The sequence below is a fragment of the Aotus nancymaae genome, unplaced genomic scaffold (genome assembly GCF_030222135.1).
Source record: "Aotus nancymaae isolate 86718 unplaced genomic scaffold, 86718_ANA_hifiasm-v0.15.2.pri h1tg000011l, whole genome shotgun sequence".
NCBI lineage: Eukaryota > Metazoa > Chordata > Mammalia > Primates > Aotidae > Aotus > Aotus nancymaae.
This window is the reverse complement of record NW_026988422.1, coordinates 1,852,405-1,865,888: the sequence shown is the minus strand read 5'-3', so window position 1 is coordinate 1,865,888 and position 13,484 is coordinate 1,852,405. Positions and strand designations below refer to the sequence as shown.

General features: G+C 39.6%; 1 protein-coding gene and 1 long non-coding RNA gene across 17 annotated transcripts in view; one reads left to right on the top strand and one right to left on the bottom strand.

The window, feature by feature from the left end:
- The window catches only part of CMSS1 (cms1 ribosomal small subunit homolog), a 366,636-nt gene that overhangs the window by 43,328 nt on the left and 309,824 nt on the right, over positions 1-13,484 (bottom strand). The gene's annotated exons all lie outside the window — the stretch shown is intronic.
- LOC105734264 (uncharacterized) overlaps positions 1-13,484 on the top strand; it is a 146,382-nt gene that overhangs the window by 126,273 nt on the left and 6,625 nt on the right. For 7 of the 8 annotated variants that reach the window (XR_010341979.1, XR_002477871.2, XR_010341978.1 and 4 more), the window contains 2 exons: positions 5,002-5,623; positions 9,630-11,278. This is a non-coding gene — a long non-coding RNA (uncharacterized LOC105734264). The remainder of the gene's footprint in view (positions 1-5,001; positions 5,624-9,629; positions 11,279-13,484) is intronic. The other variant, XR_010341977.1, reaches the window with a different exon arrangement.

Below are 13,484 nucleotides of genomic sequence, written 5' to 3'. Positions count from 1 at the left end.
TGAGCCACCATGCCCAGCCTCCTGACTGGTTTTTTAATTGTTTTTGAGTTTAAACTTTTCATTTTAAGTTCCAGGGTACAATACAGAATGTGCAGGTGTATGTGTGCCATGGTTTGCTACACCTTGTGACCCATCCTCTAAATTCCTTCTTCTTGCCTCTCACCTAACAACAGGTCCTGACATATGATGTCCCCCTCCCTGTGGCCATGTGTTCTCATTGTTCAACTCCCACTTATGGGTGAGAACATGCGATGTTTGCTTTTCTGTTCTTGGGTTAGTTTGCTGAGGATGATGGCTTCCAGCTTCATCCATGTCCTTGCAAAGGACCTGATCTCATTCATTTTGTGGCTGCGTAGTATTCCATGGTGTATATGTACCACATTTCCCTCATCCAGTCTATCATTGATGGGCATTTGGGTTGGTTCCATGACTTTGCTATTGTAAATAGTGCTGCAATAAACATATGTGTACATGTGTCTTCAGAGTAGAGTGATTTATATTCCTTTGGGTATATACCCAGCTGGGTCAAATGGTATTTCTAGTTCTAGATACTTGAGGAATTGCCACACTGCCTCCCACAATCATTGAACTAATTTACATCCCAGCCAACAGTGTAAAAGCATTCCTATTTCTCCATAGCCTTGCCAGCGTCTGTTGTTTCTTGACTTTTTAATAATCGCCATTCTGACTGATGTGAGATGGTATCTCATTCTGTTTTTGATTTGCCTTTCACTAATGATCAGTAGTGTTGAGCTTTTTTTCATATGTCTGTTGGTCACATAAATGTCTTCTTTTGAGAAGTGTCTGTTCATATCCTTTGCCCAATATTTGAAGGGGTTGTTTTTTTCTTGTGAATTCGTTTAAGTTCCTTGTAAATTCTGGATATTAGACCTTTGTCAGATGGGTAGATCGCAAAAATTTTCTCCCAATCTATAAGTTGCCTGTTCACTCTGATGACAGGTTCTTTTGCTGTGCAGAAGCTCTTCAATTTAATTAGATCTAATTTGTCAATTTTGGCCTTTGTTGCCATTACTCTTGGCATTTTAATCATGAAGTCTTTGCCCACACCAGTGTCCTGAATGGTACTGCCTAAGTTTTCTTCTAGGGTTTTTACGGTTTTGGGTTTTACATTTAAATCTGTAATCTATCTTGAGTTAATATTTATAAATGGTGTAAGGAAGGGGTCCAGTTTCAGTTTTCTGCATATGGCTAGCCAGTTTTCCCAGCACCATTTATTGAATAGGAGATCATTCCCCCATTGCTTGTTTTTGTCAGGTTTGTTGAAGATCAGATGGTTGCAGATGTGTGGTGTTATTTCTGAGGTCGCTGTTCTGTTCCACTGGTCTATATGTCTGTTTTAGTACCAGGACCATGCTGTTTTGGTTACTGTAGCCTGTTTCAAGGGTTTTTGAGTATCTAGTTTCTAATTGTTAGGTACAGATGTCTATGTATGATCATAAACTCATGTTTTAAAAATGTGACATGCTTACAGATGTTAATCTATCAATTACTGGGGTGTATATTAACATCTTCCCCTCTTATTTTGAGCTTGTCAATGTTTTATAGTAATTTTACCAATTTTTATTTACATATTTCACAGCTTTCTTAGGTACATGCAAGTTTAAAATTGTTATGACTTCCTGTAAAATTGTTCTTTTTCTCATCATGTTGTGACTATTTTTAGAAATCCATTTTATTTAGTTCAGTATCATTTTGTGGGGGTAGTTCTACATTTCCAGAGGTCATCAGCTGTTCTCTGGGAAAGCTACATTGTACACACTGAAAAGTAATGCTGGATATGCAGCTGCACTTAAACAGCCTAAAGTGTTTTGCTAAAATTACTCATCCCTAGGAGCCAGTATGTTTTATTTGGCCAGGGCTGGGAACTACTCTTCAAGAACCATGTTCCCAGCTCATTAAGAGACTCCCACCAGCATCACTGAGAAAGAACACAATTCTCATATCCAAAGAACAGGACCCTGAGACTGAACTCTGGGAAGGCTGTAAGGTCAGATCACCGGGGAGGGAAGGGGAGGAAAAGGCAGTGAGCAGCCTAGCCAAGGAGGAAGAGGCTCTCAATTCCAAATCCACCTATACTCACAGAGGATGTGCAGTGAAGGAAGGTCCATCTTTTATTGCTTCTGCATACTTTTCAGAATAATTACTACAGATATGCTATGACTAGAAAAGAAGGGGCCACATGATCAAATAATCATATGGCCTGTAAGTGTATCTCTCATTTACTCTAATAATTCAGAAAGCCTGTTCTCTCTTTATCCTTGTCTCCTTTCCTTTTCCATCAAGATCTTACCCCTACCCTCTAAAATCCACCTCAGGTTTTCCCTCCTCTGTAAAGATCTTCTGGGCCGGGCATGGTGCCTCATGCCTGTAATCCCAGAACTTTGGGAGGCCGAGGCAGGTAGATCACTAGGTCAGGAGTTCAAGACCAGCTTGGCCAACATGGTGAAAACCTGTCTCTACTAAAAAATACAAAAATTAGCCAGGCGTGGTGGAATGCACCTTTAATCCCAGCTACCCAGGAGGCTGAGATAGAGAATTGCTTGAACCTGGGAGGCAGAAGTTGCAGTGAGCCAAGATCTCGCCATTGCACTCCAGCCTGGGCGACAGAGAGAGACTGTCTCGGGGAAAAAAAAAAAAAAAAAAAAGATCTTCTGAAGGCAGAAACAAGAAAGAAGACTATCTTAGGGTGTAATGTAGCAAGCAGTTAAACAACTTCCACTGGGAAAGGAAAATGGGGCAGGGCCTGTATGAACATGAGGAATTCACTGAAGCAGAGTGCAGGAGGAGCAGTCAACCCAAGGCAGGCTTGTCACACCCAAGGCAGGGCATCCAGTTGCTTTGAGGGGGCGCTTGGAGGAGCCCAGGCAGGTTCGGCCCTCAGTCTCCTGCTGCTTCAAGTCCTGCGGTCCTGGAGTCCAGGTGCCAGGACACAGAGCCACTTAAAGCTGTGGGCGTGTGGTGCTTCCTCAGGCTTCCTATTGGGGCCACTCCAGTTTTGTTTGTTTTTTTTTTTCTAGTTATCATCTCTTCCTTTTTGTTTCTTTGCTGTCTTATCTATGGCAAAAAACTGGGTATGATCTATCTTCTCCATCTCTCAAGCTCCTTAAGATCTCAACTTGTCTCCAAAAGATTTGACAGAACAAATGCTTCTGGATATAAGTCCCTATGAGTTGGTTCTCTCTATCAGAAGTTTTCTTGTCACTCTAAGCTGGAAAGGGGAGTGGGTGATCCTTTTTCCCCTTTCATTTTGCCATTTTTAGTGGCAACAGCTATAGCCTGATGTACATTTCAATAATGCTGTTTTTCTAGCTGAGGCAACAGATCTAGAGTTTGCTTACAAAATAGTCACCAGTTCCCACAGAAAACTTTAAAGCTAGAAAATCTGGACTAGGATGGTAAAACACTAAGTTGGAGTTACTTCATGGGTCCTGATGCTCTGACAGAAGGCAAAGTATGAATACCAAAAAGACCATCTGAAAAATACAACTGAAGAAAAATGCCTCAACCTTTTATGGGATGCTTAAATGCTGCAAAACTTCTGTTGCTAGCGACAAGCCAGCAGAACTAAATCTTAAGGGTTATTTTCTGAAAATTTGACTATTCTAGGTTAGTAATGCTGTATTCATTTATTTTTTAACATGCACACAGGAAGTCAGGTGCAGTGGCTTGCATTTGTAGACCCAGCAACTTGGGAGGCTGAGGCAGGAGGATCACTTGAGCCGAGGAGTTCGAAGATACAGTGAGCTATGATTTTGCCACTGTACTCCAGCCTGGATAACAGAGCAAGACCCTGTCTCTTAAACACTTACACACACACACACACACACACAGAGAGAGAGAGAGAGAGAGAGAGAGAGAGAAGAGGCTCCTCAGGAATCATCAGTCCACATCAGGGCTTAGGTGACATGACCTCAACTTCAGTCAAGTGTTAAAGCTCTCCCAATCCTTCTTCCCTTCTACTTTGTTTTAAATGTTTGGGGGCAGTTTTCAAGCTATGAGCAGTTTCGATTCAATCTTTTCTAGCCAACTTTTGCAGTTAAATGAATAGAACCATGGATGCTGGTGGTGGCATTTTGGACTGGAATACTTGTACATTTGGAAGCCCTGCTATATAAATTCTTCATTCTTGTAACAGAAACCAATTCTAATGATACCAGCTCTTATATAATCCTTATTTTGTACAAGGCACTGTTCCAAATGGTCATTGTAAATAACTCATTTAACTCCCATATCAATCTTACGAGATGGGTACTGTTGCTCCAGACTGTTTTATAGAGGTAGAAATGGGAGGCACCTGCTCAATGGTAATAAGAAAGAGAGCCAGGACTTGGGCCTACACAATATTGATTCAAAGTCTGCTCTTAACTGCCATGCAATATTGCCGCTCAAACTTGGAAGGCAAATCAAGTAGCTTGGTGGTGGCACTGGCCTTTAAGAAGGTTATTAGCATCCATTGGGCTTTATGGGTGGAGCCCAGTTTCATATACTGATGTATGTTATATTTAACTAACATTCATCTACATGTGGCAGGCAGCCTACCTCCTCCAATAAACTCAAACCTAATTGAGTTCAGACATCTGTCAGTAACTCTCCATCACTCCCTCCAATCCATCCTGTCTTTCAGCTAGGGAGAAAATACGTCCTGGTTTGCCCAGGCTAGTCCTGGTAGATACTTGTTTCCCTACATCCCATCTGCTTTATTAATAGTATCTGTCTTATTGCAGAGATTCTTTAATAAATTAATATAGATCACTACTGTCCAAGTAAGGAAATGGAGATGAGGCCATCCTCAAATTTCTTTGATCCCCAAAGCCCACGTTGTGGGACACCTGTTAACAGCTCCCAGAACAGTGACAGAAGGAGGCCTAAATTTTAGCTTTAACTTTTGTGATCTTGAGCAAACCACTTTATGCCACAGTTTTCTTAATTGTGAACTGATGAAGTCATACTGCTGTGATTTATGATTCTCTTCTGATTCAGGCCAACTTCTGTTAAGAATGCTATATACCCTGGATGCGTCAAAGTTTCCGGAGTGTGGAACGCTGAAGTACAGAGGAATATAGAGGTGAACGTGGCCCACGTGTGGGCATGTGAGTTACATAATTTCCCCTGAACAGAAATTTCATAAGAAAAAAGCCTATGAGGCTACATCTAGACCTGCTATCCACTCACCCTTGTTATAAAGGGCAACCCCAAGGAAGAGAAGTGTTACGATGGAAAAGCACAGTATCTCTGTCATTCACAGGGACTTCAACTACCTGTTATACTAGTAATACATACTGCATCCCTCAACGTGCATCACTGAAGGTAGGTATAACGTTCACCTGCCCTGCTTCAGAATGCTTAATTTTCTCACCCAGCTTCTCAATGGAAAAAGCCTTTTCTTACAGCTTTTTTGGGTATAGCTTAGGACAAGGCCCTCATTACTTCGTCTTTAAGCTTCCTATTGATAAACTGGGCTTAAGGAGTTAGTCTGTCAACTTACTACCAACTCTATGGAAAGTATCCACAGAATGATTGTGTTTGGAAGGATCTTCGAGAACCACAACCCTCGAGTCTTACATGATGGGATGAGATAACACGGAGATGGAAGTCTAATGAAGTACGTACACAAGAGACGGTAAAATAAGACTTGGTTTGTCAATACTATACTATTAATTTGATAGCATCATAATTTTTAAAATCATTTTTTGCCCTTTTCCTTCACATAAATATAATACATACTAATTGTGGAGATTTTAGAAAATACAGAAAAGTAAAAAGAAACAAAACAAATTTGGTTCCACTATAAAAAAACAGTCCTCTGTAAAAGATCTCTAGCATTCTAACGTTGGTATTTACTTTTGTTCTGTCTCTGTGTGTATATGAGTAAGATTAGGTATATATACACATAGCGTTACATGTCTGGAATTATGTTCATATACAAATGTGTCATCCTTTAATAATATGAGTATTTCCCCATGGTATTACTCTTGAAAAACATTTTTAATGGCTGTATAGTAAACCATGGTTTGTCTACAATATATTTCTTTGTTCTTCTATCCTTACTTAGATTATTTCAAAAGTTTGGCTTTGCAAGTATAGTATAATAAACATCATGATACATAAAATTTTATATACTTCTGTTTAGAATACAATTCTAGAAGAGAAATTACATTGTAAAAAGGTATACATGTTTTTAAAAGGTTTTAACAACTTCTTAACTCTTTTCCATAAGCTTCTGGGTCGGTTTATAAGTCATCAACACTATATAACACTGTGTATGTTTTATCACACCCCAGCAAACACTGAACATTATCTTTCTAATACTGCAAATAGGTAAAAATAATATAGCATTTTACTAATTTGCAATCATTTGATTGTGAGTGAGACTATTTTACTTTTTATTGGTCATGTATTTTTCTTATATGCATAGAATGTTCCTAACTGTTCATTTGTCAAGGAAAGTTTTACTGTTTTCCTTATCCACTTGTAGGGCTCTATTAATTTTAAGGTTAATCTTAAAAAATATTTATTTATTCATTTTTAGAGACAGCTCTCATTCTGTTGCCCAGGCTGCAGTGCCGTGTTACCATCATAGCTCATGATAGCTTTGAACTGCTGGGCTCAAATTATCCTCCTGCCTCAGCCTCCTGAGTTGCTAGAACTACAGCTACATGCCACTAGGCCTGGCTAATTTTTAAAATTTTTTTTAGAGATGGGGTCTTGCCTTGTTGCTCAGGCTGGTCTCGAGCTCCTGGCCTCAAGTAATCTGACTTGGCCTCCCAAAGCACTGCAATTACAGGTGTGAATCACCATACCCAGCCAAGATTTCTTTTTAATGCTGCTTTATCTTTTAATTTTTAAAATTACTTTTGATCTACAGATGTTTTAAATTATAATGAGATCAAATATATCATTTTTTCATTGCAATTAGCTTAGAAAAATTCTATTTCAAAGTACATACTTTTATCTAGTGTTTAAAATAATCTTTTTAAAAAAATTTAACTTCAATCCATATGGAGTAGATTTTGTTGAGTATAATGTGAAGGCCTAACTCTGCTACCTTTTAAAATATTTAATCAGTTGTCCCAATGTCTTGCCAAATGATTCTTCCCTTCCTCACTTTCTTGTGATGACACTTTTATTTAATCAAAACACAAATTATACATATGCTATGGTATAGTTCCACTGATCTGCCTATGAGTTTTCTATTGGTACCACACCTTAACGTTATTTTAAAAGACACATTGAGCTTTCTTCTTTTTTGTTTTCCTAAATGGCTATCACATTGGGGAACAGGGAGTAGCAAGGAAGTGAGAGCCAGATGTAGGCCAAAATCTCCAAGAGAACTGGGAAAGGGCTGAGGCTGGACGGGGGTCAGTAGAGATGTAGGGAGGGAGGTCAGGCTAGGTCAGGCACCACGCTGTGTCCCTCCAGAATGCCCTGGTTCCCATCACGTCTCTGCCACTCAATAGCTGGCTTTGGGCAAGTTAGTTCCTCTTTGTGTGCTCTGGTTTCCCAAAATATAAAGTGAAGCTGTTGACAGGATTAAATGAGATAGGACAAAACACTTAGCATAGTGTATTGCCCGTGGTAGACATCATTATCACTAATTTGAAGCTATCTTCCACCTCCATCATGGCACTGTAAATTACCACAGCATGGGGATTAAAATTACAAGCTCTCTCAATCAGGATGCCTGGACCAGAACCTTACCCCTGTCATTTTCAAGCTGTGTGAGTTTGGAAAAGTTACTTGCTCTTTTTGTGCCTTGGTTTCCTCATCTACAAAATGGGGATATTAATAGTCCCTACTTCATAGCGTTGATACATGGAGTCCTGATATAATGAATGTAAGTTGCTTAACACAGTGTGGCACACAAGTAAATTCTCACAAAATGGTCATCACAACCATCACCTCCCTTGATTACCCTGGGTGTGGCATTTGGTACTGATGTTACCTCGCAATTTTTTGACACTCTCTCCTCCTTTGTCTCTGGAACACTGATGTGGTTCCCAGCCCATCACTTCATGCACTTTCTTCTTTTACCAACTCCTTAAAATGCTGTCATCCTCCACGATGTCCTCCACTATCCTATTCTTTGATGACCAACTATATACTCCTTGATGCTCCTTCTTCTAAGCTAGGAAATGGCAAATTTTTAAGTTGAAGGATCAAACAGTAAATACTTCATGCTTGTGGGCCATATGATCTCTATCACAACTACATGTTGCACAATATGTAAGCCATTGATAATATGTAAATGAGTACACATAGCTGTGTTACAACAAAACATGCCGTACAAAAACAGGCGGCCAGCCCACATGCCACAGTCTGCTGGTTCCTACGCCGGGTGGTTGTTTCAGCTCAGGTATTAGAAGACTCATCACATTGCATCTGTCCTCCCTACTGGATTGTGGGCTACCTTAGGACAATGTGTCCTTTCATCCTTGTCTGTTCTGCAGGCAGCAGAGAATCCAGCAGAAATATACAATCAACTTCTGCTAAAACACTGAATGAGATGGCCACACAATATGAGTCTTAACAGCTAAAAAGTTTGTTGTGCTATAGGGAAGAAATGAGCCCTTCAGTAGCTACCAAAACAAACTTTTAGAGAAGACCTCATGGCCTACACAGCGCACTGAAACATCTAGTAGAATTAATTTTTCTTTCCCAAATGTGAGAGGGAAATTCAGGTCCAGGAAATTCACAGTTTCAAGGACCAAGTAATATTGCAGACATCAACACAGAGCTGTCCAGGGTTATCCATAAAACAGAACACACTTTATAGGACTGGAACAGCTGTTTCCCCATTTCTGTTTTAAAAGGGGAAATAGGCTATAGGGCTCAGGGGCATATGCTAAGCATATGGAGAAAATTTATTCGTTTAAAGAAAATGTGACGTGGAGTTGGCAAAGGGCTCAGTTTGTAAGAGATGATATCCTGGTGGGTGAAATTAAGAGGATAAGAAGGACATATACAGCGTCATTTCAGCATTGTGGTTAATGAAAAAGGAAACAGTAATAAACACTGAAAGGAAAAAAAGAAAAGTAAAGTTAAAGCTGAAAAGAACTTTATATGCTCTAGGGAAGACACAAGTTATAAGAACCAAGTATTACTTATAGTAATAATGACTTTAGTAAAACAAATTTTAGATAAAGATGACACTGGTTTAGGAAAAAATAAGAAAACTGAAACCTCAGTCAAAAGTAACAGTGTGAGTATTGAGTTTCTCTAAATACAGTGTAAAAGATCTTTATAGAGCTAGGGATAGCTGAAAAATATATTAAAGACTCTAGGGGAGAATTTTAGACTTCTGGAACACAGTTAGAAACAGGTAATAGACAAAGAAGCATGTTTAAATTTTTCCTATTTAATTTTCAAGTCCAAACTTAATCATCAGTAATATTTTTAGTATGAACATTTGCTGAACTCCTTTTATGGAGAGATTACTATTTTGTGTGACTTAACATATCCTCTCGAGTAGCAATTACCAGAGAGCACTCTTGAAAATTTCTTAAAATCATAAAATTATTATTGCTGTGAAAAAAGGACCCAATTTTTTCTTTAAAAGAGCAAAGTTAATGTTGGTTTCCTTCAACCTTCTTCTTCTCCTTCCCGCCTAGGAATTTTGAAAGGACTCATTGTGTGGCCACATGGATATTGATTCATTCATCCCTCAAAAATCTAATGAGCACCTGCTATGTACTAGGCACTGTGCTAAGCCCTGAGGAGGCAAGATGAAGAAGATGTGGTCCTTACTCTGAGAAGCTGACAATGTAGTGGGAAAGGCAGACATGTGTATAAGCAATTAAAATGCAATGTGATACTACAGTGATGGAGAATAGGTGTGAGGTAGGGGCTAAGGAGTGGTAGGGAAGCACCAGGGAGTTATTTCATGCGACTGTCTGCGTACTGATTGTGGTGGTGCTCACACAAATCTGAACATGAATTAAAATTTATAGACCTGTATGCCAAAAGAAAAAAAGGCCAACTTTATAATACTCAAAAGTTACAATAAACAAACTGTGATAGATGCTCGTCAACAGGAGAAAGGATGAACGATGGCATATTCATACAGTAGATGCTACTGAGTAATAAAAGGAATAGACTGCTGACAAATGCAACAACACGGATTAATCTCAGAAGCATTACTGAGTGAAAGGAGCAGATATGATGAAGTACATCCTGTATGATTTCATTCATAGAAACTTACAGAGTAGGCAACATTAACATATGCTGATAGAAATCAGATCAGCTGTTGCTTCTGTGTGCATGGGTGTGGGTATGGGGTGGGGTTGATTGGGAAGGGATGTTAGGGAACTTTTAGTTGTGATGAAGTTTACTAGGTCTTGGTCAAAACTGATTAAACAGTATACTTAAGATGTGAGTACCTCAATAAATGTAAATTATAACTCATTTAAAAAATGTGCATTTAGCTATCAGCTTGTCTTTCACAGCATAAAATTTCTAATGGTGTTTAAAGTTGCCAAAAACATTAACAATCTCTCTACCATATGTTATCAGTTTGTTTTTAAGATCAGTTGGAATTTCTTTGGGTGTCTTAACAAAGTACATATAATTTACCATAATAAATCTTATGACAAAGACAATTAGTAATTAAAATGTGCAGAGAAGGGCAGAACTCTACATTCTGCTGGGCTGAGGATCTGTTGTTGCTGTATTTTAGGGAAGACAAGAAAGAGGAAAGTCTCAAGAGGATGTTGAAGAGTAGAAGCTGAGTGCACAGACCAGGAAAAGAACATTCCAGAACAACATGTGCAAAATCACAGATGTGAGAAGGGCTGGCATCGTGCTAAGCACTTTGCCTGGACAGTTTAATCCTCATTATTATCTCCATGTTTCATAACCCAGGCTTGACAAGGCGTGCGGCCTGGTCCAGGTTCCTCAGCTGTCATGCAGGCAGAGCCAGCATTCTCACACAGATAGTGCAGACTCTCATGCTCATCCTCCTTCGTGTGCTGTCTCCTCTCTGTCGTGCTGGGTGTCTGGCTTGGATCAGGGCACTGATGGGACCTAAGAGAGGCTTTTACCTGACCAGAATATACTTGAAGAAGATAACTAGACCGACAACAATAATGGATCATTTGGGCTGTACTTAATCAGCCTTTCTTCCTGCTTCCCTTCACCTGAGAGTAGAACTATTTCTAACAAGATCGCTACTAACAGCGGCTCAACAGTGATCACCAAGGGCTGCCTCCACGCCCTCCATTCCACAGACTCCTTTGTCAAGAGGCTCTAATTTTGGAATTGGGTAAGCAGTGAGATGATGGTCCCTTAAGTTTCTACCTGGGAGGTGGGATACTCGGGGTCCCCAAATCCCAGTGGGAACCATATATGGAGTGGAAGGTCCCTGGCTGGGGAATTTTGTGCAGATATCCTCACCAACTCTCCTAGATGATACTGAGACACTGAGGTAAATGGGATTTGCCTGCTAGCTATTTTGCAGCTAGATGATTACATTTCCTGCCCCCGGAACAGCTAAGGTACAGAACTCTATCAGGCTTGGAGGTTTTAGAGTCATCCTGGGAAAGACGACCTTGTCTCTATGTGCTATAAGGGTTTTCGTTCTCAGTTGGACCCATAGAAGGCTCTCAGAAGAGCCTGGGGCCTTGTCTCTAGGGAAGGGCCTTCTACTGGACAGAGATGAATGAAGATTAGGCCAAGGGTTTGGCAATGGAGAATTGCCTCAATGGAAAATGGCTTTAAGATAATCACAGCAAAGCTACACAGAGCTCTATAATTTATAAAGTGTGTTCATGTTCATTATCTGAAAGTGATTTTGAGTCCCACAAATATGCTGAATGTCAGCAATGAGCAGATTTAAAACTGAGCCTTCGGGAGGTTAAGTGACAGAGACGTGCACAGCCGCTTGCCTGCCTGCTTGCTCTCCTTAGTTCTCTCTCTGCCCAGCTTTCTTCTCTCATGTTTTCAGTATCTAGCTCTTAATTATAGATCATCTTATTCTAGAAAACAATTTAAGGCAGCTTACAAGGCTATTAAAAAAACAATGTATAAATTAAAAGTTGGAGTGAAATATGAAAGAAAAATAAGAATTTGACCTGAAATTAATCTAAGACTTATGATAAAAATATACTGGCCTATATATTTGCTACTAATGGGGCACACATTTGATTCTAAGTTTGTAGGAAGTAATATGAAGAAGGAAACCTGTCACTATTCATAGTACGCATAAGCTAAAACGACAACGACCAAACAATCAATTACTCAGAAGTACAACGATTTTAGCTTCCTAATAATTACAACTTCGCATCATGTACCGTAGCTTCTTTTGATTATTAAACAAAACTAGGCCTTCAAAGGTCATTTTGGTTTTCAACTATCCTTTCAGTATATAAGAGAATTCACCATGTGAATTTTAAAAAACATGAGAAGTATACCATCTCTCTGAACTTATGTAGCAAATTCCATTACAGAAGTCAAAGCAGGTGAGACCCCAGTGAGCCCACTAGTTGTAGAAACAGTTGTTCTAGGACTCAGGAATACGGGTAGAGTAACTATTTCCACATGTACCACAGGGGAAGAGAAAAACCCACTCACTGTGGCACAGGAACAAATACATCATCATACAGATGTTTTATCTTATTTCGTACATTTTTTAAACTTGGTGGCAAATATTAACATGACCTTTTATACTACAAGTTACTTATAACGACCGTTTTTAATATAGAAAAGCATCATTCCTGAGCGCCATTTTCTCTGTCGTGCATCTTGCTGCATTCATGCCCTAGGGCTGGAGTTTATTTACCCTGGCTAGTTTATACTTTCCTCACTCAACTCTCCAGTTTCCCTTACTTTCATGCCAACAAAGGGACACAGAGTTTTTCCTTTTTGTAATTTACATATGTAGAAAATATGTCGAAGTCAGGATGTCCCTTTCATCCACAGGAAGAGTCTGGGGCCACCTGACTCATCAACATAACAAATCCAGAAATAGAAAATGCAATCTAGCTAAAAGAGAGACAAGTGGGAACTTCTAAGCCAGCACACAGCTAAGGTGTTATGTCATATGAAATTAATTCTCTGAGGTCAGCGATTAGAGTTAGGTTACAGCTCAAACATAATTCTGCCTGCTAATTACCTGACCCATTACAACATTTATTTCACTGAGAGATGCTCAGCCATGACTTCCAAGGGTGGGCTTGGGATAGATGGAAGGAACCAGACAGCCAGAGAAACAGCAACTCCTTCCTTTTGCAAACAGATGTGCCTCCCAGGCCCCTAACTAAAATGATTATTTCCTGCTTTTCAAAATGAGGGATCAGATGTGCCACACTCTTCCCTTTCCAGCAAAATGAAGCACCTGAGATCACAGAGCTCTTCAGTAAAGTGCAAAAGATGACTTAAGAAATTGAGTTATGTTCTGTCATGAGAAGCATTAGAGTAACATGGTAACAAAACTACCCTCCCAATGGGAAAAAGGAGGATGTCAGGGCATA